The sequence below is a fragment of the Typopeltis vanoorti genome, chromosome 7 (assembly GCF_054136105.1).
Source record: "Typopeltis vanoorti isolate ZY-2024b chromosome 7, IOZ_Tvanoo_1.0, whole genome shotgun sequence".
In the NCBI taxonomy this organism is placed as follows: Eukaryota; Metazoa; Arthropoda; class Arachnida; order Uropygi; family Thelyphonidae; genus Typopeltis; species Typopeltis vanoorti.
In genome coordinates, this window is record NC_143555.1 from 112,145,590 (window position 1) to 112,171,284 (window position 25,695).

General features: G+C 34.6%; 1 protein-coding gene across 1 annotated transcript in view; it reads right to left on the reverse strand.

The window, feature by feature from the left end:
• Window positions 1-24,408, reverse strand: part of Eip75B (Ecdysone-induced protein 75B) — an 82,382-nt gene extending 57,974 nt beyond the window's left edge. The window contains exon 1 of the mRNA XM_090395441.1: window positions 24,125-24,408. The gene's annotated coding sequence lies outside the window, so the exon portion shown is untranslated. The remainder of the gene's footprint in view (window positions 1-24,124) is intronic.
• Between the last annotated feature and the right edge of the window lie 1,287 nt (window positions 24,409-25,695).

Sequence of the window (25,695 nt, forward strand, 5' to 3'; positions counted from 1 at the left end):
GATAGAGAGATTATCAGTAGCATCCATGTCAAATAATCAGTTAAAGTGGATAACACATCACTTCATTTGTTACTTTTTCGATTTCATACATAGGGAGAATAGAAATACGATGTTAGTTTAGTTACTCCATCCTCATGGAGATTTAAGAAGAGCGTGTGAGCATGGAGACATATTTAGTGGCGCATGCTACTTATGATTAAATATCTTACTGGAATTGATTATCTGCAAAATTGAATTCGGAAACATATTTAGGCATTTCTATTTCCCTCCGCCCAGCCCTAATGTTTTATTATTACAAATCCTGCACTTGAGAAAGCACACAGGAAAATATGAGGTCAGGGTCGACTCATCACCCCATACACACACACACACACACACACACACACACACACATGCATACTTTCACTGTCTCATGCAAGCAGCATTTCCTGGTCCAAAACCAAACGCCCCTAGACAAGGCAGGTGATTTCGAGTCACTTCCTCATTCGGGCAACGTACCGTCCTGTCAACCGCTTCCTTGCACTCACGCTCTAGTGGCCAGGTAGAAACCGACAGCGCGGTCCAAGCCCACATCACAGCATGAGCGTTTCAAGGTCCCGGTCATTGACCGTAGTTGCTGGGACAAATAAACACAATGTTTAGTAACGAAAACAACAAGACCTTGAAGCCATGGTAGCGTCCAGTTCGAGGAAGATTGCCAGGAAGTAGGGGAACGGGTGACCCGAACAGAAGTTCCATATCTTTAGTAAACGGGGTAGAGAAGAATAAGTCGTGGACACCATTCTGGTGGTTGTATTTAACACCCCCCCCCTCATCCCCCCACAGACACAAAGAAGTTAAAGATGAATTTCCAGCTCTTTAGCAAGAGTAGTTTGTAGAGGGTTAATGACCCCTCGGCAATCGCTGATATTCAAGTGAATATTCAGTACTTAAATACTTCCTTCGCGACCATGTCACATCTGTTCTACCTTTAACTGGTGCACGCCTGAGAAAATTACTGTAAGGATGTCGGGCACCTCTTTATACACACATAAACGGAATTGAGGAAAGGGGGTGGTGACCTGCTTTAGAAAAGCTTCGCGAGGATTCGACCTGAAACTTTTGATTAAGGTCTATTATTGTAGGTAATGAGCTATCAGTAAGTGTTGTAAATTAGTCTGCCAACGTTCCTCTACATTAGAGCTATTCGCTGTTGGATAGCACAACGACTGTGGGAATCTCAGTTCGCTGACATCCTTAAATGTGGGTTCAAAAATTGAAATTATTCTTTATCAGCCTTGTTTGTAATTATTATATAGGACGACAGTTGCGTTTCTATATCAACGGAATGGGCCAACTTGGGTTTTGATTATGAAGTGGTTCGATAACATTGTTGTCCCATCTATCAGGCAGTTTACAGTCACTCGCTCATACTGGAATGTTACGAATAGATAGAATTCGGTTAGAAAGAATATTAATAAAGAATATGCAAAGAGAGGGGGGGCAATAATGGAGGGAAAAAAGACAGAAAAAAAGGTATGAGAAAAGAAGTCGAATGGATGGACAGAAACGACAGATAAATAGAAAGAAAAAAAATGGGAGAAAGAAGTTGTTTATGACTATTCCCAAAGAACTAAGAGGCGAATATAACGTGTGTTAATTTCCTATTTTTCTCCGGACAGTTTTTCTACAGTTCTGACTTTTGTTTCATGACCGTGGGCAAGGTCATTCACATCCTTTTTCTTTGTTCTCTCTTTGGTTCTTTGGTTCTATTTTCTCCATTTCTCTCTCAATCTCTGTCTTTCTCCATTCTGTTTGATCCTGAGCATCAGTTTCTTTTTCTATATCTTTAGCAAAGCGGGTAGAGAAGAATAAGTCGTGGAGTAAGTTTCTGTCATGGAAGCGACATTCTGTCGCTTCCTCATGACACCAACAAACTCACCTTCAATTTACAGAGGAAGGGAGGAAGAATCTTGAAGTCCTAGACAAGATTCCGACCCAGGAAAAGGAAATTGACGATCAAGATCAAATAGAATGGAGAAAGATAGAGATTGAGAGAAAAAGAGAGAGAGAGAGAGAGAGAGAAATGGAGAAAAAAAGAACTAGAAAAGAGAGAACAAAGAAAAAGGATGTGAATGACCTTGCCCACGGTCATGAAATTAAATCACCCAAATGAAAACATATCTCATGTATCCCCAAAATATTAAAGCTACGAATATTTAAAGTATTTTGCATATAAATGTATCCCAAACTATTGTACACATTAAAAAGAATTCTCATTCAAAATACCACCGGGTTTAGGCTATTCTGTTGTAATGATTGGTATTTAATATGTGACCTTATTTATTTCCACTGCACAAAAGGTGAACTTTAATGGTAAAATGTTAGAAAGTGCTCTTCACACGTGCTGAATCAGACGTCTCAGGTATAAAAGGCCACTGACGAAATTTCTCTTTTGTAACTCCCTGAGTGTTGTAACATTTATGTAGCCCCCTGGCGGTAGTGAACTGAAGTAACACGAACGAAGTTACGATATGAGACATTGTGGCAAAGGAAGTCAGCTCAAGTACGAAAGGTCATCCACAAGGCAATGTTCGGCAAAGAGAAACTTCGCGAGCCAATGAAATTAAACTTAGTTCATTTGTATTAAACAAAAACGTGGGCGGTAGAGTTTAATTAATAGCTGCAACACGGTTCTCTGTATTGGTTGCGTGCAATGCAGATTAAGTATATCCGTTGCAGGGTGAGAGTGCTAAGAAATACTATCACTTACTTATCCAATAACATGGAATTTAGTGTCAGTATTTCACTCTTCATTTGCTTTGTTAATAAGACATTAACGATTTTCATTTAGCAAAGGTGAAGTGGTTATTGGGGATAAAATATTAAATCAAATTTGATCTAATTTCTATAACGAAATAATCTGAGTACAAATTATTCCTTTTTACGAGGTCATTGAACTAGAGAGGTATCATAACACATTGAGGATACACATTAACAAAACTGGGTTCGTTATCATCATAAACTTAAATATAGAGCATGTGGCTTTTAAGTTCGCTTGCTTAGTATATCCTTCACGGAAGGTTATGAATTCATAAGGGGGGGGGGTAGACAAAGTGCAAATCTTTCTATGTGTTATTTTGCTTGTTGCCCAAAGTTGACTCAACCATCTAAGAAGCATGTTGATTATTGTCTCGAAGGCGCCGAGAGAAGCAATATAGGGAAATACATACAGAACCATTGAAACCTTCCTTACAAAAACTTGTCTAGCCATTTTAATTTTCTTGTGATTAAAACCAGAGTTTCGATGAAACATTTTTGTAATCCTTGGATCATTTATATAATTATTTGTATATAATCTACCAGCTAGCAGATCTTCTTTCAAAACAGATGCTAAACAAGTTATACTTTTGTATAAGCATATTAATAGAAAAACTAAAAATAAATACACTTTCTATAGCGATGTTTGGAGGATTACCTACTTGCACTGAAGATTTCATTTTACAGTATTAAATATATTTCGATAATGTTTTTCCTTTCAGCAATAACTGAACTAGAGCTGTATAATTTACAGCAATTATTTGTTGTTATTTTCGCTATACAATTCACGGAATCTAAATTTAAAATGTATACTGTACTGTATAAATTATTTATTTCTAAATGATTTAATTATTTATTTAAAAAGTATAATGCTATATTGAAATATAATTTATTTTCTATTAAAACAAATGGATATATTAAATACAAATATAAAATGTGTAACTGCGAAAGAAAAATTTCTTTCAAGTTCGTATGTAATTCAATTTTTCGTATTTTTGCCTTTAATCTACTGCATGTATTAGCGTATGCTGCATATACAATGATATCATAATGGAAGTTTTAATATAAACTCTGATTATTGAGGAAATTCAGTATGTAATCCACTAACCTCGTTATGATGAGATACTTGCTAAAAGTGTACACAATAATCATAGTTTTTCTAAACGATTCTGCTGCAGAAATGGTAATAATGCAGCGTCATATAAAAACTCAGGAGGGAGAGAGGGAGGGAGAGAGAGAGAGAGAGAGAGAGAGAGAGAGAGAGAGAGAGAGAGAGAGAATTAGGCCACATGAGAAGAAAGGGGAACGCAGCTTCACGAAGCATAAATAAATCCCAGCTTCATTTTTCGTTAAAATTGACATTTCATTCTCATATTTTCTGCATTATCTGCAGCACAATACTTCGCAAAACTGGCAGGAATAAATGTATAGCATACAAAATTGCAAGCGACTTCTCATCTGTGATATTTTGTAACCGAGACGAAAAATTTGGGCCTTGCTTGCAACCAACGGTACACGTACTGTATAACAGAGGTGAATATCATGGTTGTCATAGCAACAGACTAGTCGATATGGGTCAAGTCCAGTGACACCAAGGTCTGGAGCGAGGGTAAAGCAGTAACTTCGGTCATGACGCCTAGAGGGCGCCCGATCCAGCTGTTTCTTGCAGCGACTGCTTATAAGCATGCTGATAAAAGGGGAAAGCCTCTGCTAAAGCAGTGGAGTTTTTTTTCCCACGTTTTTTTTAAAAAGGAAATTCAATAGAAATGTATGTAATATAATGCAGTTAATATGTAGTAAATCTTTCTTTATTGACGATTTTTGGAGTACGGTTAGTCCCAAAATAAATAGCGCCATTACCTCTTAAATCTCAATGTTTACTTTACAGAACTTGAGAGTTTGATAATTAATTGTCATAATCTTTATAATAATTAATTAATTATGCAATAATATTCAGAATAATTAATGACGAATGCTGCTCAAGTGAAAGCTTTTATTCTGCACATCGGTAAATTTTACTTCAGAAAAAATAGTAGTAGTTTTAGGTAAAATATTTCAAGAAATATTCTACAATATATGTGTTTGACTTCTGTGATTGATATTTCTCCTCCTGATTAATATTCTTAGTGATATTTATTTGTTTTTAATCAGATTAAATAACTCTTAGGAATACAGTTTTAGTCGATTTAGTTTTAATTAACTGCATCAAGTCGGTATTGTTTACTTTGGACTGCAACTTTTTTTTTTTTTACTTTATGTCAGAGAGAGAGAGAGAGAGAGAGAAATGAAGAGGAAAGGAGTGATGAAATTTCTGAAATTTGCTGTTGCTGGCGTTTGTAATTTGATTCATTTTTTCGTGAAGTTTAGTAAGTCTATCAGAGTTGGGTTGGGTTAAGCTGATTGGAATTAGGACCTGAGCAACTTAGGCAGGCGAAATATGTCTGTTAACTGCGTGTGTTCTCCGGCTAGTTTGCTTGTTTTGAAGAATGAAAAAAACCTACCACCACCATATGACACACACTAATTCGCCTTCACTTGAAAAGCTCTCATAAAGGTACCTTATCTCCTGGGCAGAATTCCAAACTAGGTTTTTTCCAACCGAAGGATAAATGTCGCATTGTTCACTTCACTGCCCCGGATTTTATCAGAGATAAATATCCTTCCACTCTCTAGATGCATTGGAGTACTAGAGAAAAATATTTTTTTCATATTTCAAGCATTTAATGTATCGCTTAAAATCTGCTTACTGAAGCTCTTGGAGCTTTATAAAATCCTCTTATCCCATATTTGTATATTTGTAAATATCAATTCAGCGAAATTACTCTTGGTCTACTTTGTTAATTTGCTGCACGATAAATTAGAAAACTTCCAATCTCAAGAAAATTTGCTAATGCGAAACAGAAAAATGGAACAAATGAAAAAAAAAAAAAAAAAAAAAAAAAAAAAAAAAAAAAAGCTTTGTATGTGTGAGTCAATCCTTCCAGTTTCATAACTGTGCTTAAATCATTATATAGGCCGTCAAGGTTATCTATAGAACATCATTTTCGAAACATAAATTCTTGTATCTCTTCTATGTTAGGAATATTGCTCGAAAACAGTTACATAAATTGACATTAAGGTTATTTATCATCTGAGCTGGTGTGATTAGTAGCTTTTTTTTTGTGTGGCCTTTTAGGCTTCCAGAAAAAATAATATTCAGTTTATGAAACCTTATTTACTATTTAGTAAAACAGAAGATATATATGTGTATATATATATATATATATATATATATATGTGTGTGTATATATATGTGTATATGTATATATATATATGTATATATATATATATATATATATATCCCCCAAAATCTTTGCTATATTTAACGCACATTTAAACAAGATACATCAAAAATGCATTCACGTTACAAGAAAAAAAAAGGCAGCATTTTGATTTTTTTCATATTCCATATTGAGTCACTAAGATTAGTATGATTTTAAATCGGTTCTTTGTCCTAACATTCCAAGAAGTAAAAGAGATAACAAGAGCCAGTGTTACATTTTTTTATCGCATGATCTGAGTTTTTTAAATTAATTTTTACAAATTCGCACTTTTTTTTTAATTTCTTGCTTTAAATAAATGTCCCTTTGTTTACTCCTAGCATCGGTCCTGATGGTAAGCGAATAAGAAGCATTGAAAAAAAAAACGAAAATCAGGAGATTGGCAAAAAATCTTGGCGAGTGTTATGCAAAGAAATATGAATGTGTGTGTGTGTGTGTGTGTGTGTGTGTGTGAGAGAGAGAGAGAGAGAGAGAGAGATAAGATAGCATGGTGTAGATTCGCAATTATTTATAGGTGGTTGATGAAAGGATGATGAAATATCCCAGTTTGCATCCTTATTTAAAATTCCGCAGACTGATGACTCGATTTATACTTGGAGAGTCAATTTGCATATGCATCTCATCTCTTGATTTCTTCCCCTATCCTCGAAGATAAAAAAATACGCTCTCTATTTTGTCGTATATATTTGGGCGAAGCGAGATATGTCTTCACCTCACTTTACACACTAAATACCTCAAAAAGTTTATTTCTGCTACTCTCTCTCTCTCTCTCTCTCTCTCTCTTACTTAATTTGTATTTATTTCTATTGTCATTAATGATAATGAAATAAATAAAGTCCTTGAAGACTAAAACCATAAGCCCTTTGGTATACCACTTATGGTTTTCTGATTCAAATTCTGTCAAAGAAGCAAGAACATTTCCTAAGCTTTTACAGCCGAAGACAAGGCTAGTCTCAAACGAAGGTGAAAGGTCCCCCTCCCCCAGAAACTAGTTTTTAACCAACAAACTAGAAAAACGGAATAATCGATTATCGCATGCATTCACAGACATAATACGCTCACTTCGTGGTCTTAGCTGCTGAGGTGTTAAATTCTAAATTAGCAAATCCAGGACAACTAGCAAGACACCGTACCCTTCTTTTTTTTTTTTTCTCTCAATGGATATATATATATATATATATCATCTGCATGATGTGCTCACTAATTCCACGAATATTTTCCCTTCATTTCTAATTCTTCTGGTTAGTAAGCAAATCTAATATGCAATCAAGAGATTCACAAATGCCCTTATTTTTCTCATTGTATGCTCCCTTCCCACTCAATCAACTGCAATGCAACATTCATAAGGCACTTCTTTCAGGAACAATTGCTTGTATTTACCTGAGAAGTATCAGATTCCATCCTCTTCAGGTCATTTCTCCACAACCATCTCTCTCCGATCGCATTTATTCCTAAATTGGAAATCACTTACCTCTAGATGATTGTATATGATTATAAAAAGAAAGGAAGAAAAAAATTATAAATCAGTACTATCATTAATCAAGAATAGCATACAAGTTTTATGAAAGAACACCTGAATGGTAAGGATGGGAAAATCAGATTATGAGGGAAAACTAGCAGTGGAAGCAATGATGAAATTTTAGGATTTTTTTTAGGTGACAATTAAAAGTAAAAAATGGTTGTGAAAAAAATAAATAATTAGCAAAACAGATGAAAATAAGGCGATTACAGCAGAAGGGAGAGCTGAAATATTAATTGAGTATATCATCAATGTATGTTGCTGGGTAAAAAAGTTGAATAGATGAGAGTAGGTGGAAGAGCTAAAGATATTACAAATTCTTGATGTAAATGCGACAATATTATGTCACATCGTCAGTGTGATGTCAGAATATGTGCAAAGAAATTAGTAACCATCGTTTGATTTCAGTTCTTAATCTTGCCAAAATCTCAGTTGAATGAAAAGGAGAAGGAGAATATCTATGTACAAAGACGGTGCATCATGGATCACAGATCTATAACCGACAGCTCGACTTTCTTAAAAGGAGATAATATCTTAGTAATCTAGTCACAATTTATAACAAAGATAACTGAGTTAGATAATGATAATAAACAGATATGCCTATTATGTAGAAGTATATCAAAAAAATCTAGGAATATTAGACCATAGTTTTTCTAGAGTTTTGAAATTCATTGGTAGAATACCACATGGCTGGTTAATGCATGAATTGAATTTGAGAGGAATAGATAACCGATCCGTAATCTTGACAGACAGATATGAGCATTAATGTATGAAAGAGTAGTGTCCGATACTATCTTCCAAACAATCCTCAGTATCATGCAGCTGCAATTGGGCAGCAGCAGCATTTATCCAAGAACAGTACTACAGCATGATACTCAGGATTTTTGAAGATAGTAGCCCATTGTTTGCTGAAAATTATGCAAATTTGGTGAAGATGAAAACATAATTGTGGTAAGTAATCCTCTGGATGGCTTTATTAAACTAGTATTGTGGACAGAGAAGAATGGCTACTAATTAAGGTCTTGTCAGCCGTAAGATTTTTTTTTTTTTTCATTTGAACTGATCACCAATGAATTTGAACATGGATCACCAATGTAATCCATGAATGCCATGGATTACATTGGTGATACTGTATTGTATGAAACTGACACACACACACACACACACACACACACACACACACACACACACACACACACACACACACACACACACACACACACACACACACACACACACAAAATTTAAATTTTAGCAGGCGGTCGTATTTAAAAGTGGTCAAGAAAATCAAAGGATTGTTGCAATGTTGAGAAGGATCCGTGAGGAGCAAGAAGTTATTGTTTCTCTTTATAATCTTTAAATCTTATCACATGTGGACAGTTTGGTCACGATTTTGAAGAAATGAAGAGACAATGAAGAATATGCGAAAGCATACAACAAAATTATGGCGATAATGTAAATTCTATGAAGATATATTAAACGAACGTTGGGTACATAATTTGGTACATAAATGGAAAGTAGGGGAGATATATAGAACAGTATAATTTGCCGGAAAGGGAAAACGCATACTATAAATGTTAGGAATTAGTGAAGGGATCTTTTAAGATAGATATAGAAATGTTTATAACATAGCAAGATAGGAGAAAACAGGGATGATCTGTGGAAGAGCGAAGCATGTAGTTATTAAATAAATAGGGATAATTTTTCTTGAAAAAAGTGTAATGCATTGTCGAAAAGATGGCAGGTATACTTACAATATATTTCAATTGAATTTAAGAATAAATATGATAAACTTCATATGAGCTGAAGTTGGTATTCTATGAACTTCTAGGACTCCACAAAGATTTTCGAACAATTATAAGGAAGACTGTAAATAGAGGCATATTCCCATTCTTTTTACATTGCATTCTTAATATTTAAAAGTTTGTTTAGGGTACTAGAGCATCATTTTATCCTATGTTTAAATATATTTGCAAATAAAACCTGATGCATTTTTTTTTATTAGTAAATAATAGCGAATATGTTTCTGTTTGGGACATCTCAGATCCATTCGGAACTTACTAAAAGATAGCTTAATATAATGACAATTGATGTTGAATGTAATAAAAATGTATTAATTTATTTACTGATAATAATAATAATATAATTATTACTACTAATCACACCATTGAATAAAATCAATCAATAAATAGGAAAACCAAAACAATATTGTATTCTTTTAAAATTATATCTCATTCAATGAATCTGTGCGTAACTATTCAAAGTGTACCGAATAAAGCTAACCAGAAATCCCAAAAATTATTCAAAAATCATAAATCCTGGTCCGTTTGGACACATTTCAAACTGTACTCTACCTTGTATGTAACTAAACAAACATTCACAGTAATTTACTTCTTTGATATTCAATACCAGAGTAGGGCGAGGTAAGACCTATTACCACAGTGTATGTTTAATAAATGAGGGTGTTCATAGAACAGTCAGCTTTGTAAACACACATAGATTTTCAAGTTTGAAAGAATATTGAAATTACGCTGCTACAGAGGCACAGGTTAACTAGTTTATGTTTATAAAAAAATAAGATCACCCAATTTCCGTCTCTAATAAATACTCCGGAAGAATTACTTTCTTCTACTTTTATTAGGCTATATTTTCAGTTAGAGAACTCCATTCATATACGCAGATTATGCTTTTATCGGTAAATGCACGCTTTACTGAATTTCTTATAGCACGGAATCAATAACTAAATATCATTTCATGGATTAAACTACTCTGAGGACATTTTGTGAACATGTTTTTTTTTTCTATTCTAGATCATCAATATAGATCAGATAAATAAAGGAAAATGAATAAATAAATAGAGAATTCTTTCAGTACTTTGATTCCATCAAAGGTTTTTTTTTAGCCGTCACTTTTGGGACATTGGTACGCAGCTGGTCTCCATTTCTCACGGTCTTTAAGAGTGGGTGCATTTCTAAAGCCTGTTATTATTACAACGATTAAAAACTAGAGTTTTTTTTTTTTCTCCTAGCGAAAAAAAATTTTTTGTGGTCAACGAACAGAAAAACCTGGAGAAGTTTTTTCTTCTTCAAGATATGTAATCCTTTGAAGCTAAAATATAGACTCAATTCAAATCATACACACAATGATACTATTGTTTGTATATGCATATTAGATTTGGTATGATGGCAAAATTAAGTCGAACCAAATTATATCCACAATAATTTTTTAATTACGTTTAGTTATTTTGGCAATGGAAAAATGTCACTGTATAAGAATGCGATTACGAAACATACCTTTTTTTATGATTGTATATGATTAACCATTTTCTTACGTTTTTGCTGTATGTTCATTTTGAATTTAGTTTTATAGAAATATCTACCGTTTCTATGTTTAAATATTTTCATAACGGACGTGCAGTTAATAGTAAACCCGTTACTGAAACAGCATTAAATACCTTTCAAGAAAACTTTCAGAAACCACTAATTAGCAAGACAGCAAAGTTTAGAAATTTTATTGAGATTCTGCTAGACTGATAATGTTAATAAACCACTGTGATCATTTTATTCGTTATCATTTTTCTGTTATAAAAACATGAACAGTATTATCGTTCATGGCTTTTGGTCATAAATTACGAATATTGACTTGTTTTACTGAACATCTGTTCTGATAAATATAATGTTATCTTATTTGCATTAATCCTATTGTTTTAAATAGTAAAAGCTACTTGACACATTCATTAAGACTAGATCAGTATACAAATGACTTGTATAACTGATAAAATCGTTTCCGTTTGAAAAATATAAATACGAGGGATGGTAAAAGCAATTTCTCTCTCTCTCTCTCTCTCTTTTTTTTTTTTTTTTCAATTCAAGCATAGCAGAAAGTTTTACATGTCATTTACTGGACAGTAGTAGTCTCTAGTTCTACTACTGTGAGTGGCGCTGCCAATGTCACATGAGCGCAGCAAAGTAGTTCAAAATGGCGTCTGCTATAGATGCACGTACGAGGCAGAGAGTGGAGTGGTGATCGAATTCTTTACTATGGAAAAATCGAGTCCAATGGAAATTCATACTCTTCTGAAAAATGTGTTTGGAGAGGGCACCTATCTATTGACATTAGCAGAGTTAGACGCTGGGTCAGACACTTGAAGAGTGGTGAAACGAAGGTCAGAGACCTTCGTTTCACCAATCTTCAAGTGTCACCACTCTTGAAACGAAGGTCAGAGATCTTGGTTTCACCACTCTTCAAGTGTCTGACTTTTATCTCGCACTAATGTGCACAAGGGATGTCTTTGAAGTTTGGCTGGACTGATCTTCCCCACCTCACCCATTGCTGTGTTATAGCACCCTCTGACTACCAACTTTGGAGGATGCACTCCGAGAACAGCGAGGAGCTGAAACGAGCTGTTCCTGCAGAGCTCTGACGTCGGAGTAAAGACTTTTATGAGGTCGGTGTACAGTGTCTCAATGAGCGATGGCAAAAATGTATAATGAAGGATAGAAACCTTTGAAAAATAAGAGGATGCTCGAGAAAGATGGAGGATTATTCCATGCGAAAGCAATTGCTAAATAAATGATATTTTCTGAGAAAAAAATAGCAGACATTACTTTCGTACCGCCCTCATGGTTGAACTACTACTACACACACACACGCACACACACACACACACACGCACACACACACGCACACGCACACGCACACACACACGCACACGCACACGCGCGCACGCACACACACACACACACACACACACACACACACACACACACACACACACACACACACACACACACACACACACACACACACACACACACACACACACACACACTTTCGGGCATCGTATTTCGTTAATTTTTCCTTAATCATTGGAGTCCTGAAGAAAAAGTTCCATGTTTAGTCTGTAGAACAGGGTTTCCGGATAATGTAAAAAATAAATAAAATATGAAAAAATATAAAAATTAATAAAATTAAAAACTTTCATCTGATGTAACAATCTAAAATAAAAATGTAGCATTTAGCATTGCTTAAGCAATCATGATTTTTTAATATATACTTTGATATGTGGGCTATTATAAAATTTGTGATTACTATATAAAAACCCTAAAGTTTTACTTATGGGGACTTTGGTACAAGGTTTATTCTTAATAGGAAATACGCAATTTTTTTCTATAGTTTTTTTTTCCATGCTACATAAGACATACATATAAAGATTGCGAATTCTGAAGGCGTTTTTTTTTCAATAAAATTAATCCGCTGATTATTTATAAAGACGCCTTTTTTTTCTTTTTTTTTAATAAATGAATATATGCAATCATTTTGTGTTGCAGTTAGCATCCATTGAGTCACAGCCATTCTGTACTGTATTTATTCCCTGTGAAAAGAGTAGAAAAACACGGATGGGTGGTAGGTATGAAAGGATATTTGTTCTTAATCTCTAAGGTTATCAAAGTATTGCCGAATTATCTTTTCCTCTGATGCAATGCATGTAATTTGCTCAACACTGCATTATTACTCACTGTCTATCCGCGTGATGTTATCTATTCGATATGGCATTTATTTCCATAGATGCTTGCATATAATCAATATGAAAGCGAAACTAAACAACAGCAAGATTTTCAATAGCATGAAACAAAAACTAAAAATCATTCTGCTTTGTTCAGTTCAGTTCAGGAAGCTGTTAGATTATAGAACAGATCTGTATCACATGCAAAACCTAGGTAAACGACGGGGGATAAAGCAAAGGGATGATAAGCGCACTGTAATATATAAACCATTAAATCTAAGGGAAAGATTTTGTGACGGAGTGGGGAGAGAAATCGATATGGAAACATAACGAAGTTAATGGATTAAAAATATTTTGTGTTTAATTGTGGGTTTAATTCTGCAGGAGAAATATATATTTAATTGAATTGCACATAAATGTAATGTAGATCAGTTTGAATTTTAAAATGCAACGAACCTTGTATTTTTTGCTTTTGATTGTGACGTATTGTACTGTTGTTTGTTGTTTATTTGATTAAATCAACTTTATTCAATGCATATAATTTAATTGAAAGCCGCGTGCGTACTTGTACATAAATACTAATCATTACCGCGGCAAAATAATTTTCGTTCTGTGTCATGATCGTACGCATAATTATACCGTTTTTAAATGCATCCGAATTTAAACCTTCATCCACGGTGGTTTTACGTACGAAGAATCCTTGATCCAATAAAAAAAAATTGACCTACGTCCAATTAACGACTGGATGAGCAGTTTTCCTGCAGCTCACCAGATAACGACTGCAAAATTGAGCCCACTCAGCCACGTTCCGCTTTTGCGTCATTTGCTCGGTAGCGCAGACAGGGACGCTTGTGGTCAAGGCCAAGGACAGCCGTAACGGGTAACACGGCAAAGAAGAAATGCTTGTTACATATCGTCAAGGAGTCACCTTCCGATAAGTGTAGGCTCCTACGTACTTGGCACATCCAGATGTCAAGTACTGCTCGGAATGGTAGGAACAGTAAAGTTGTGCGATGCTCTATTTTCCCGGAATTATGCACGTTCAGCGGTTACTAATGGTAACACACACGCATATCAATTCGCGCGCAACAATACTCGAGCGATACGTTATCTGGGTGATGTGTTAAAGGCGCAGTGGCTTCGAGAATGCAGTGCGAAAATAATATTACGAAAATACAGCACCAGAATAAAGTAAAGGAGAATTGCGTCGTGTTTATGACGTGCAAAGAACGTCTATCTCAATAAAATTTTTCACTCGGTTTGCATTCTGTGCTATTTCTTGTCCACAGAAAATTGCAAACTGGACAATTTTTTTGTCCATTTTCTCATCTGATAATATTTCTTATGTATTTGTTTTAAATCTGTAGATGAAAATAGCATCTATAGTGCTTTTTGTTGTTGTTGTTGTTGTTTCTTGAAAAGATTTAGGCTGTTTCTTCAGCTTTTATGCCAAGTTATTTCCTACAAGAACTTAAGTTATTGATCTGTTTACTATAGATTCACTTTATTTATTGTCATTTGTGGCCTATAGTTTGTTGTTTTCAGTAAAACTTTGATACTAAAAGTGGTCAGAGTAAAAGCTGAAATCGAAAAGACTCCTGGATAATTTAATAACGATAACTAAGCAGTAAATTTCATTAAAATTCTTCTAGCGAGAGTACAATTATTAGTCTGTATCACAGTGAAACGTCGCCCACTGAAAATGTTACAATTTAACCAAATTCGAGATGGATCGACAAATTAAAAAAAATAATAATAAATAATAACAAATTTCATTAAAAATCTGTCCAGAGTCGCATAGATCAAAGTCGAATTTGTTACGTACTGTGCAATTTGCAAAAATCGCTTAGAAATCACTGATATCAATTGAATCATAATAAGGAATCTGAACTGATTTTTTTATGCTTTCAGTAGATCATGAACATTTCAAATTGCACAGGAATGTGTCATGACATTTAACTGTCAAATACCCTATGACGGCGAATGCATAACAAATACCAAGAGCCTAGATTTTATATTCGCCTCTATTTTCGAACTAAAAAGGATGTAATATTTAATTAACAGGTAATATTCTCATTATGTTGCTTAATTGATATAAAATAAATTAATAAATAATATTAAAAGGCATATTACTATACACACGTCAGGTCCTTCCCCCCCCCCTGGTCTTCTATAAGTAATGTATTGAAGACCAACATTTTTTTTGATGTGATAGCAATATTATTATTATTATTATTTGACACCTTCAGGGTGTCCAAGGACTCATCGAGGGAGGGCACCTGCTCTACAACTCCGTCTCCACTATTCAATCACCAACTGACCGCAACTACACCAACGCCATCTACCGCCGACCACCACTGGTATTTACACGGACAATCACAGACATCCATGCCCACGGCGGGATTCGAACCCGCAGCCTTTTGACTGGAGAGCGTCCACTCGGCCAACCAGGCCGGCTGGATATTTAATGGTCATTTTAGTAAGCAGATGAAAACCATGTAAGAAACTGCGGCCAATATATATGAGGGAAGAATTAAAGTAATGCGCATATTTTGACTCCTGCTCAAAGTTTTTTTTTTTTTTTTTTAATTTGAATCCCACCCAAGAAAGACTGTTGTTAGCTTGCAGTACATTAGTATTGGTACGGGATGGGTAAAGGATATGATAATCCGGAAACCTAGCTCTAGAGACCAAATTTGGAAAGCCACTTCAGGTCTCCAGTAAGCAGAATGGCCTTACAGACAATGAGATTCATCTATCACATAGTGTTAGTTGAATCCCGGATACGTTATCCATTCATCTAGTGGAAGGAAAACCATTGACGATATTTATAGTAGCTGAGCTCATCAGTACATAGTCTTGAAAGTGGAACAATTTTAAATTAATTGCTTACACGTTAATGAAGTTTTATTTTCACCAAATCCGTTTAAGTTAATTTTCCTGACGGTGAATGATAACAAAATTGACAACTTATAATTGAGTGAGCCGTGCTCATTAATCATCCCCGAATTCGGTCAGAGAATATGGATTCAAACAATATAAAAATATTGGGGTTGTTACCTAGGAAATCGAAAGTGTTAAAAATTACCCCAAACTAGGTTGTAGCAAGTGAAAAATGTGTGTGACGTTTGCCTTCATGCTGTCCCTCTTCTCTGTTAAAAAAGCGACTAGTTTTATAGAGAATGCGTTGTCAAGGTCTAATCTATAAAAATCCTGTCCTTGGCCTACAACAACGCTACGAATGCGAAACGCCATAGTATGGAAAACTGCCTGTTGACCTTGTACTCAGTGTCTGTAGAGATCTGGCAATGTGCCAATATTGGCTTCACTGTACGACTCCAAGATGTGGGGTTTTTTAATCAATACAGCTTTTTGGCTATCTTTAGTAAGTTACAATAACAAGTTTCGTATAACAAATATACACCCCGATAACCAATTCACTCATTAAATATGGTGTTGGAATTTCAAAAATAGCGAGATCAAGAAAAACAAGGCAGAGAAATGTAAAACACTCTTTTAATCCTATTTTGAAAGTCGCTTTTCAGAAAACTGAAATTTAGCTTCATTTTTTTTAATATCATGATATTAGATTTTTTGAAAACAAACATCACTTCACTATACTGCAAAAGAGGTTATTTGAAATTTCACTGTAAATTTGTTAAAATATAACAGATCAAGAGATATTAATATATCGATAATTGCAATTCGTTAAGTTTATATATATGAAGAGCGACGACATGATATAAAGGACGATAGAACTAGCATTTGAGGCCATCTCCCCACACAGCTGGCAAGAATGTGGAGCGAAACCTTGATCAGATAATGCCAACTGCCGGTCATGGCAAGTGAAGGTGATCCTATGAGACAAGAAGACTCCCATTCCTACTTATGTAGCAATCATATAAGAGTTTAGCGATCGTTACTAAAAGTGCACTAGAAAAGGTTAGAAGGAAGTTCGGTAAAGGGTTGGGGAAGGTAGAGAAAGCTATCACAGTTCGGTTTGCGAAGGAAGGAATGCAATTCTTGGGTTGCACGCATTCTTTTTCTTTCTTTCTTTTTTTTTTTTTTTGAACATGGAAAACGCAACATTTCCTATTATATTTTTGTTATCCAGGAACTTTTAAATTATGTTACGTTGTATTAATCCTAAGATTAATACAGCGAGATTGTATTAATTGTATTAATTGACTTAATCCCGTAACTACACAGAAGTAATATGAAATAACTTTAGGTTTGTATTTTTTTTTTCTCTGTTGTTTAGTATGACTGAAATATGTTTAATAATTTCTAGGCTTTCTTTTTCCGATGACTTAGGAATAAATTACGTATCTGGATACTTCTACGATTGTATCTTAGAATAAGTTCTCATTATTATTATTGCTATTTAATTCATTAAGATTTATTCAAAATCATTTACAAAAATTTTAGGTGAGACAATTATCAACAAAATACTAATGTCATTCGTTATTAAAATTACACGTAATGATAATTGTTGATGAAATTACTATTTAAATTGTAATGTATTATCCAAGAAAAGTATTCAGATCGCATCCGTGTTTATTTATTTTTACGGCCGATTTCGGGTTCTTTTTTCTTTTTTTGTAAATTTGACTCCTACTCTTGACGGTTGAAAAACCTATTACATTTCCTACGTGAAGGGAGGGCTGGAATGTTCTTTTTTTGGGGGGGGGAGGGGAAAGACATAGCAAAGCGAGCATTTTTTGCATCTTCAACTGGGGATCTTAAATGTAACAAATAGCATAAGAAAAATACATATAGTAAACAAAAAAAAATAAATCTTTTTTATAGAAATATTTTAACGTATCATTGTTATCAGTTTAATTAATTAAAACACATTTAAATGTATTACAGCTCATCTACTATTGCATGCGAATAAATATATTAACTGTGTCCTTTTTAATATGACGATGTGTTAAAAAATAAATATATGAAAGATAATTTTGTCTAGAAATTGAATATAAGAATTTTGAGATGAGACGTATCAAATAAAACAAGTAACATAAAAGGAGCTTATCTATTGTTAATGCCATGTGTCCTTTTACTGTACTGTGTTTATCTAACATTTTTTTAAAGTTTATGTTTCTACCTCTAAGTAAAATAAACAAGCAAAGAAATGATTATAGACAATCATAAAAAAAAAAAGTTGCCTTTCGCAATAACCTATTTATCACACACGTATCACAATTGAACCTAGAGCCGTTGGCATAACTCTAGATATAATTTTGTCTGGCATTTTTTACCATTAATGTAGTTCTATTGACACGACAAATTTTCATAGTTCTAAATACCAATTTCAATAAATTCCATCAATCCAGGGAAGAATTATCATTTGTAATTATTTTACCGTTAGAAACGAAAAAAAAATTATCAACTTTTCTTGAACTTATCTAATAGCAAAAATTACTGCAGATGCATATGACCAAATAGACAGAATTTTAACAACCATTTATAACTGTTTACCTCAAGGACCCTAACACGATAGTGCTGTGCGTGGACAAGTAATCAGAGAGACGAAAGGTATCTGTCAATGTGTTTCTTGAAGAACTGGAGGTTGTATGCTTTTGAAAAAGGACAGGGTTACGTGGAATGAAGGAAGAGAACGAGACTTTGAAGTAAAAGTTGAATGACTCTCATATGATTTGTCTCTCAATGACTGGCATTGAGAGACAAATCATATGAGAGGAAAGCATCCACCATGATACGCAATGAACGGAATCTGGCAACAGAGAGGAAGCTGGCAATTCACTCACAAAATGAAACCATACGATGAGAGGACCGCGATGCCAGACTCTATCAGATGCCTTGGAAATATTAAAAGTGACCATATGAAGAGATTCTGTAAATTTTTCCATGGCCTGTAAATACAGGTTGAAAATTTCTGAAATGAATTTTGGATTGTCGATATTGCTTTGTTTTCGTGAGAACTATCGTGACATCTGTGACACATTATTTAAAGAAATTTGTGTAAGGTTAGATTTCTGTAAAATCGGATGAGTATTTCAATGGTCAATGTTTCAAACTGAAAATTTTAATAGAGATCCGAAATACAAATTTAATTACATAATGTCCAGTCACTGAGGAATTATTACTATCAGTTCAACTCTGTCAAATTTTTCAAACAAAAATAATCAATCAATAGTCGGAGGTTATTTTTGTATATAATTTCAGCACGCCATGTCATTTTGTTCCCCTGTAAATGGTCCGATTGAAAATTGAAATGGCTTGAAAAATTTCTTTACAGAAAGTTTTTAAGAAATTTCCATTCACTGAAGGTTGGATTTTTCATTCCACAAAATAGGCTAATCGCCCACAGAATACTGGCCTCAAAGTGTTAATATAAATAGCCACAGACACAGAACACAGGCCTCATAGCCTTAGTTTGTTCTGCAGTAAATCACCGACCAAAGATAGTTCTAGTAACTTGCATACGCATCCCACGAAATGCCTCTAATATGAAAAATGTATTTCTATAACGCTGCGATAGTTGCTTATGCACGTGAATGCTGCTTTAATGGACGCCATCACCACCACCACCAACAACAACAACAAAAAAAAAAAAAAAAATGGCCGTTCTTTATTTTTATTTCCTTTGAATACTCCTAGTTGGTATTGACAACTATGAGTATTCAAAGACAATTAAGAAAAACAGTATAGGTGTTTTAGAGTATAGTCGATTGTTCACTCCTTCTCTGCATCCCCCCCCTCTCTCTCTCTCTCTCTCACACACACACACACACACATACATACACACATGCATCATCTTCTTTCAAGACTCGTATAGAGATTCTCTTAAAAAAAGTCCTAGCAAAAGGTCATCGAGTCGTTGAAACGATTGCAGTGAAAGGATCGCCTCCGTAGCATAGTCAGAACAGCACGAATTACAAATGCGCATTCTTTGGTTGTAAAAGAGTAGGGTTTGATTTTTATCAATGATGTAAAGTACATTTTATTTGAAATAGCAAAACTTTCAATAAGGTAAGTTAGCTGGCTTCATATGGACGAAGCAGAGGACAAATAGATAAACTGACCAAAAAACACACAGTGCAGATGGTCATGAATATCGGCGAGTGCAGTGATCCATTCCAGTGTCGTGAGTGCAGAGAACCAATAGTGTATAGTCTGTTAACTGGTACCCGGATCTAGAAGAGGGTGGGAGATTAAGAATTCATAAAGAAATATCTGGCTTAGAGACAGGTATGGCTAATAATTGGAACCTAGAAGATGTTTGATTAATTCTAAATTGAAATCTGAGAGCGGTTTGTGAATTAACGCAGGCATTGGATATCTTCAGCAAAATACTATCAATACGGTGACAGCCATCTTTTGAAAATTTTACACACAAAAAAACCATTTTTTGATATATTCCGTAGGAATATACAAAAAGTGTAAAAAAATAATTAAGCGAGATAGGAGGGATACAACGTTAGTTCCATTGATTGGGTTACTCTCATAAGTCAACAGTATAGATATATAACAGTCGATTTACTTTTTTTTTTTCTTAATACTATCTTAGGGAAAGTTTCTTTCTGTTTAACTTCACCCCAATTAGCACACTAATTGTGGTACAGAAATTTTTTCTTCTTTTTTGGACATATCCAGCTTTTAAATTAATAGATGAACAATACGATAAATGTGTGTTTTACCGTACATGATTATAATGATAAAACTCACTGAATTAACATATTTTCCTCTTTATTCAAAGTGCTAATATAAATTCAACAATCTACCTCTCGCAAACAAATTGCGTGTCAAATAATAAATATTTGAAAATAAATTATAGATGCAGTAAATTGGTGTTTATTATTCGTTGGGAATAACGTCACAGTATCGCAACTACATTAATGAATAGCGGTATTCATTGCGTCGATTTTCGTTATGTATGGTGCATGTGTCACTAGTCAAATACAAAGTGGTTACTTATGCTTTCCTGCAACGCACACATTCAATGCAGGACTCCAAACTTCGATATCTGGAAGTAGTGCAATTGAAGTCTTTCCAGATATCGAAAATGACTTCAAAGATGCTTTAGAATGCATTCATTTTAAAGTGCTATACAGGTAGAACTTTAGAGCTGCAAAACCATGATGTTAAAACTGCTTCAAATTTGAAACCACGAAAGGATATAAACTGCTATACTACTTAAAAGAAACGGTGGAGATAGTGCCTGGAAAATGTTTCAAAAACTACTGTCCCTTTCTCGATTCTCTTCAGGGAACTTGAAATAGATATATGCAGATATATTTCTGGATCGCAGAAAAATAAGAGGTGTGAACACAAATCACATAAAAAGTGAAAGTAGCAAATACAACACCGAACTGTTAGATGATAATAATTCATTGCATTATTAATTTCTTATTGAAATTAAAAAACCACCAAAGAGGAATGATGGGTATTTCATCGATGCTAATGACAAGGACCCGGATAAATTATTTTAGGTCATATTATTGAATTAAATCAGAAAGTATTGGAAGTATTTATAGCATATGAAATTCATAAAGTTACTTATATTACAAAGAAATAACATTTTTAGATAATACTGTTTATCAACTGTTTCTCTCTCTCTCTCTCTCTCTCTCTCTCTCTCTCTCTCTCTCTCTCTCTCTCTCTCTCTCTCTCTCTCTCACTCTCTCTCACTCTCTCTCTCTCTCTCTCTCTCTCTCTCTCCCCCTCTCTCTTCTGTTTCGTCTCTTTTTTTATTTCATTTTTGCTGTATATCGCCATGATCTTGCTTCGCCAACTTGACGCTCTCGAAACCGATGTGTCCGCAGTAGAATTCTGCACATTATTAAGTTACTCCTCTAAAGATATAATCTTTAGAAGATTAGCAATTTTAAGTGGGCGATATCAAGTTAGCTTACTTTTATACTCAAAACTATATGAAACCAAACAATCTAAAATACAGAGCTCGTCGTCAACATTTTTAAGTCATTTTTATGAATTTAATAGTTATAACTATTAAATTCATTGCAAATGTTATTTTGCAAAAATAATCTGCATTAAAATTATGTGATTTAAATAATGATTACAATATCTTAGAGCATTTGCTACTTATTATTAGTCTATTTGCATTTGTTCGCAAACTTGGATCAAATTATTAATGCTTTGTAAACCATATCCAATCTAATGTTCTCTGGATAATGTGGCTAATCTTGTTAAATATTTGTCAGGTTGTGTTGAATGTAGTACGATGTCATAAACATCAGTCTAGAAAAGTCATTCTTTGCCAGAAACAACACCGAACCGCATATAAAGCCTGCCAGCAATATTAACCGAAGATATTGATCCTATTAGAGACCTAACTAGTCTAATAAAAGACTTTTTTATATATAATGATACATACTATCGGTGAAAGAAGAGGAGTGGGTGAGGAGGAATTAACACTGGCCTGTTTCAAATCGTAACATCCTACTTTAATGAATAGCACTCGTTAATACAATCCTAAAGTACCTCATGAAATCTCCAAACATCATGTTATTATTTTTTCATAACAAGTAATTCAAGCCATAGAATAACGGTATTAAAAAGAAATACCATGTCTAGCTCTTTCACAAAAATCCCGGACGCACAGTTACTTCAAACTCTTTCCTCCCTCATGCACAGAACTCCTCACTACATTCTTGATGCACCAATGGAAACTATATGAAGAAAATTATTTCCGTTACTACTAGGGAAAAAATCTTAAAAACTTAATAACACTCGTAAGAACAGGCAATACTCTTCCCGACGTTTCCTTTCTTTACGCACTTGACAATTTACAGATTTGTATCATTTAACTAACATCGTTTCTTTCGCGGTGAGTCATACTTTGCTGAGTTCATCTGTTAATATTCATTACGTCTGTCGTTCGTCAGTGAATAATCATTTTTTTAGTGTGAGAGCAAAAAAAAAATATTCTATTTTGCTCTTGCATTAGTAATAGAATTATATTTTTGTATGGCATAAATTCATCGTACATTTTAGTGACCATCACAATGGATGGAGCTTCACAAGCCCGATTTTCGGCTTCTTAAGATTAATGGATATATTACTTTAAACCTGCTATAGAGAAATGACAAAGACGGGCTATTTGCTGAGACCTTTATATGTATTATTATTTATTTCTTACATTAAATGTTCCTAATTACCTTATCTGTATTTAGAGCATTTTTTGAAACCTTCAAATAAGATAATTTAGAAAAAAGAAAAAAAAGATTACTTGAAACGAACTTTAGATGACATGTTCTAGATTACTCAGAAAATATTTTCAGCTTTCAGCTGAAAATATTTTCTGAGTAATCTCGGCCTCGAATCGTTCTATTTTCACGATAAATTAAAAATAAAGTTATTACCATGAATATTTATTGGCGTTTATAATTGTAAGCTCATGTAAAAACAAGCAGCATGGAAGTAATATCAGATAAGAAATCATTATCTCAGAATTGTTGTTGGCCAACAACTATACTTGTTTTCGCGCAGAAAGGACACTTTAGTAAAATTATTATCAGTAAGTAAATTAAATATTTTAAAACAGTTAAAAAATTTGAGTAATTGTTCGCTAGGTTTTTTAGCTGCTGAGAGCCATGCTGAGAATATTTTTGGACGATGACTTGTCAGTTCTGTATACTGACTGTCAAAGCCTAAAATATTATTGCTGAATGTGCACTCGTAAGCAAACATGAGAGCACAAAGTTCTCAAAGCAGGCTTAACGTATCAGCTGTTGTCTTTGATAAAGAAAATCATCTTAACAACTAAACTACGCTCACTCATAATTATACAATAGCTAATGTAATTTAACATAATTAGAGAGCGGGGGGGAGGCAAATTATATCGTGAACTACTAAAAATCGAAAGACGCTTTACAGTCGTATTTTGATTAATTCCCTTGTACTAGATTTCTCTTGAAATATTCTATTAAATACATTTAAATAATTACCTTACTAATGCTAAGTGGTAATACGTTACTAATGATAAAAGGATACTGTAATTGACGTAGATGCAATCCAATTTGCTTCTCCTAGGTTTGACGTTGCTTTTCAGCAATAACTCAGTGTTCGAGCACGACACATTACCTGAAAGTCTGTTGACCGTCTTCACACGGAAGATTCACAATCCATTTCTTCTGAATCCGTATCACAGATGTGTCGTCATCATTCACACACAAACTGACATCTCTTCGGCTTGTTTTTCTTTTTCTTTCTCTATTATTATTTTTTTTTTTTCTTTTTGCTGCTCAGTTCTCTCTAAGCTTCCGCCAGGTGTCTGAATCAAGTCATGCCGGATGCTGACATCCACGTGATCACAATTCTCGCTTTCTACAGAAATTTCGTAGAGAAACAGTCGATGAAAAAAACTATCCAAGCAGCGCTGGCAGAGTCTTGTGAACGATTTTTTTTAGCTTATTCCTATTCCAATGTTTCAGCATCCTTTGAGCCAGCCACACTGTAAGTCGCCAAACGGTTTTATACCTAGATACGATGGACGCCTTGCTGCGTACATGCGTGCGCGAACACGTGAGCGTTGACTTCAACACCCACAGCGACCTTGAACGGTGATTGTGGAGCAAAGGACGACCAACCTTGTTTGCGCAACTCCGCGCCAGCCTAGCAAAGCAGCTACATACACATAACGTTACTCGGGGCCTGCCGTTATACTTTTTTGCGTCTTCTTAGAAAGGCTACATTTTATTTACATTGTGGTCAAAGTGGGGTGGTGTTTATTAGAGTAAATTGCACCCTGACCCACTTTCGAAAAAGAGAAAATAAACTACTTAAGGAAATAGTTGGTCATCTTCCAAATGCCATCTTACCTGGAAACCAGGTGACATCACAAAAACGGTTCTCGTTAACTTATGGTAGAAACGGGCAACAACGATTGTGCCCTTGAAAGTGAAACCGCGGCTGCTGCACTGCTGCCTGCTAAAGGCTTCTATTGGCGCCGAAAAATTCTTCATAAGTATGAAGAAACATACTTGCAAATAGTGTAATGTGAACTGGGCATTCTGAATTAAGATTTTTTTTTTTTTTTCATTGAGAGTGGGGGGGGGGAAGAAGAGAATAATATGTACATTCTTACTCCTGTGTTGAATCTAGAGGGTTCTCGCCTAATTCAGAACTCTTCGATCCGACGAATATATATCTCAATAAGAGAGAGATACTGTATATTCGTTGATTTATTTATTCTTGTGGGTTTCCCCGTTCCCCGACCGTCCTTTAGGACTGGTTGAGCCCTCCTAATGAGAGATTAAGTATGTATTTTTTGACTGTACTAGCGTATGTTCACGGGGCCGGTTTGCCTGTTCTGAGGAATTAAAAACCCGAGTTTCCGGAAGAAAAAACCCTCTACCTCCGTATAAGACGACCGGCTAACTCACCTTTAATCGAAAGAGACCAGATAAAGGTTCCTGACGTCACTGACGGGAATCGAACCCAGGTCTTTCCGACCAAAAGGCTTCGTTTATACCGACTGAGCTACGGAGGCTTTACACTCGTTGATCAAAGGGCGAATCCCCTAGATGCAATACCAACGCTTATTATTATTATTTTTTTCCCTA